The sequence below is a fragment of the Dysidea avara genome, chromosome 4, assembly GCF_963678975.1.
Source record: "Dysidea avara chromosome 4, odDysAvar1.4, whole genome shotgun sequence".
NCBI lineage: Eukaryota > Metazoa > Porifera > Demospongiae > Dictyoceratida > Dysideidae > Dysidea > Dysidea avara.
This window is the reverse complement of record NC_089275.1, coordinates 18108962-18112894: the sequence shown is the minus strand read 5'-3', so window position 1 is coordinate 18112894 and position 3933 is coordinate 18108962.

The window sequence follows — 3933 nt, the reverse complement described above, 5'->3', positions numbered from 1 at the left end:
TTTATTGCAAAACTGAAATGGGGCTCTTGACATCCCAATTTTAAAAGTATAGATAGTTGTTACTAAAATAATACTTAAACTGCACTAAAGAAGTTTGAAACAAAGTGATGAATAGCAGACAGACGTACCCTTTGCCCAAATCAAGAAGTGCTTTCCAATGTTATGCTCTGCCGTTGATCTATATTGCTGCATTTAGCTAATTGGTGTTTAAGCCATAACAGCATGGAGGAAGGAGACATGAGATGAAGAGTAAAGAGGTGTAAACCAATGACGGACAGCCATTACGGAGTTAAGCATAATGTATATTTTCAATAAACAAAAATGACTTTTCAACCTTTTATTGGACAACAAAAATGTGTGAATCAACTTTGTTTTCTTATAGGGTGAACAAAGCTCAAGGTTAAACATGAAGGCAACAAGCCATTTTTGATTTTGAACATTAGGCTATTGCATGTCGCATTACTTAGGTCAGAAAAAAAGTAATTCATGCAGTGCTTAAACAGTACTGCCTGCATGGTGTTTTCAAGGTTGCACCAAATATTATTAATCTATAATATTATTGATTAAATACCAAGCCAGAGCTGATACAACTCAGAAAAATAGATATGTATCCTAAATGATTATTCTTCACAGCATAGTTTAAGCACAGGTTGCAGGAGGTGTAGTACTCATGATCACTAGCAGAAGTAAAATTTGTCTACAACACTGAGACCTCTCCCCCAAACAGGTTGAACAAGTCTAACAAGGTTTGTGGTACCAGATTTAATTAAAGTTGTTTTGGTGCTTAGTGGTATATAGTATTGAATTTGTTGCTTGTACTGGACCAGGTTCTTGTTTCCCGAAATGGGTCAGGGCTTGTAGCATGTCCCCATTATATATCCAGTCGTAAAGAAATTCCTTGACAAGAGCTGTAATACGTTAAACCATAGATATGCTAGACTTTACAACGGGATTGGAAATGGAAGTAACTCATGTGACGTCTCTGTACAAATTCCCAATGTGACGTAACGAGCTCAAAAAACATCCGTGTTTCGCTTGCGCTAGTTAGTTGGTCGCCATACCGTAGTTACGAGCGCGATATTATTTTTAATGGCTTTATCTGCCAACTATTAGTAATTTGTCGGCTTTTAACTTGACGAATTGGTTAACCTAGCCTTGCACACAATAACAGGAATGCAACCACAAGAGGCTGTTGTTTGCAATAACGTTGTGCCTAGCCTGAGTCACGGCACCGTGACTGGACATTTTGCTGCTAAAGTTACGGCGCAGTCACCCAGAATTCACACACTAGTTGTATGAAGGTAAGTTCATAGTGTTATAAGCTGACAGAAAATGTTCATAGTGTTATACTCATTGTACATATCTAGACTCTAATTATTTCAAAGATTTTTGTGCAGTTTATGATTGTGAATATATCCAATCCTATCCCTACCCATGACATAATATTACAAGGGGAACATGGGAAAATAGATGGTTTTGAGTTCCGTCTGCATTAAAATCGAGATACTGTAATAGAGTAGCCACTACGTACTTTAAGAGTAGTATAATTATAAAACACTATACTTGATCATTCATCTACAAAGAGTATCTAACTAGGATCTAGATTATAGTAGAGTTGGGAGAATCGGTATTTTGGTTGTTTAAACTGATAAACAGAAGCACCTGTACACCTCACACCAGCAGTGCCTATTGCTTGTACTTTAGACCTTATAGCTACTACATTCTGTTTTCTAGCTCAGTACTGTATATACGTATATGAATTTCAATAAAACAACTTTAAGTTGAAGTGCCAACACATTCAATCTCAAAAGCTTATTTCTTCAAAATGTCCATTGGAGAGATAATTCCAGACCCCACTAGAAATCTTATGCTCTGCATTTGCAGAGTGAATCACATGCATTGTGCGGTTACTTCTACCAGTGTGCTCTTTCTTTTGCAAATATTCCAGATCCACCCCTGCTGCCATCATATTACTAGCGTGGATTAGCCCTCCATATGTATATTATGTAAATTAACTATACTACTGTACTATTGTATATATTATTAATTGGTGGAAGGCACAATAAAAACATGGAATTGCTGTAATCATACAGCTATGAAATGGGCTGTAGTAGCATGCATGAGATCCAATATGGAATGATCATTTGTGACCGGATTTGTGAAAAGGGGTACGTGGTGTTCCACACACATCCAATTCTATGAACTTGGAAGACCATAACTCAGTGTGCAAGTAATATATAAACCTGAAAATTTCTCCATCCATTAAGCTATGTTGGTACGCACTGCTGACCAAATTTCAAGTCATTACCTTTTTTTCAATCTGAAGTTATGGATTGTCAAAGTTGGTAAACTGGATGTGTGTGGAAGACCCCTTTTCGCAAATCCGGTCACATTTTAGTGCCATGATTCATATATAACTAAGAATCGTATCCAAGTTTTGAAATTGAAAGAGCATGTAATTATAACTGGACTAGATCATACCAAAGGGTTGCAGAGAAGGTAAACCATTCTCTGAAGGGTAATGAAAAGAAAGTTACAGTTGAAATGTTTGCAAACTTGCCAAACTATATAGCAAAAGAAATGCAAGACATCCTAGACTCTTTTATGCCCTTGCAACTTTTTGCTTCTATTCAGGACTTGGCAGAATTAACAGACAAACAGAAGAAGTAATTGACATCTAAATGGTACATAACACCAAACTTGGTTCAGGACAAAAATCGGTCCGGCCAGACCAGTTTTGGTCAAAACTGGTCTGGCCGGACCATTCTTGGCATCCAAAACTGGTCCGGCCCAACCAAAATCAGTCCGGGTCAAACCAGGGGTTGCCAAACCAGTTTTCAGGTCTGGTGTGAGTTTTGGGATGTAGTTCACCAAACTACATGCAGTATATAGCTAGCTATCAGTTTTGTTCACCAAACTGGTCCAAACAAAGCAGGCTTACCCGAGAGCTTATAGCTAGCTACCACTGGATGCATACGGGTTTGGCCTGCGGGTAGGTGCTTAGCCAGATTATAGCTAAGCTCTTTTGGTTTCAGATTTGGCATATATATATATATATCCAAGGAGAAATAGGTAAACGGAATTATTCAAAATTGGCATGATTATTCCCATAAGGAAAAGTGTATTTAAGTATGGATCATAGAAATAAAAAAGCTCTGAAAGAATGGAGATTGCCTACACCTGCACATTTAATTCCAACTTCGATCATTATACAGCCTGTCAATATAGTATATATAGCCACAACTGGAGTAGGAATTAAGTGTCCTTTAGTAAATGCATAGCTGAGGTTGTAAATGGTCTCCTTTTTCAATGGCTTTTATTTCTATGTCCCTATACTCGTAGCCTAGTTGTCATGAAGGAAGGTTATGATGATGTTTTATGGCAGGAGAATATATATGTGTGATAGCTACCTATTCCATACTATACAGTACTACTGTACTTTAAAATAATTAGTACTGTACCAACTCACCCTGTTTGTTTTATTGCATGATAATTGATCATGGTTTTAAAGTGTGGATTAATAGCCCTCAGAACATTATTCATGCATCATTATGCTTTACTATGTTAGAATATATGATTGTGGGTTTTATCGGTTGACTGTATGATCACTTTAGTAAAAGGAACCGCTCAAGCCAGACAATATCTTAAGAACACGGCTTTGTTACCCAACCGATTCAAAGATACGATTGTGATATACTTTTTTTACTTATATATTTAGCAACACACAGCAGTAATAGTTTCTTAGTCAAGCTGAGAGTAGTCACAAAATTATGACAAGTTGACTGTTTTATGATGAATGGTTACTAAATGATTGTTTGGGCAATGCATTGATGCATATTTCTATATGCATGACATGTTGAGCATTGTGTTATATAGTACTAAGTACATTATCAGGAGCTTATGAGCCACCGAAGGCAGCGAAGGAGTGTGAAA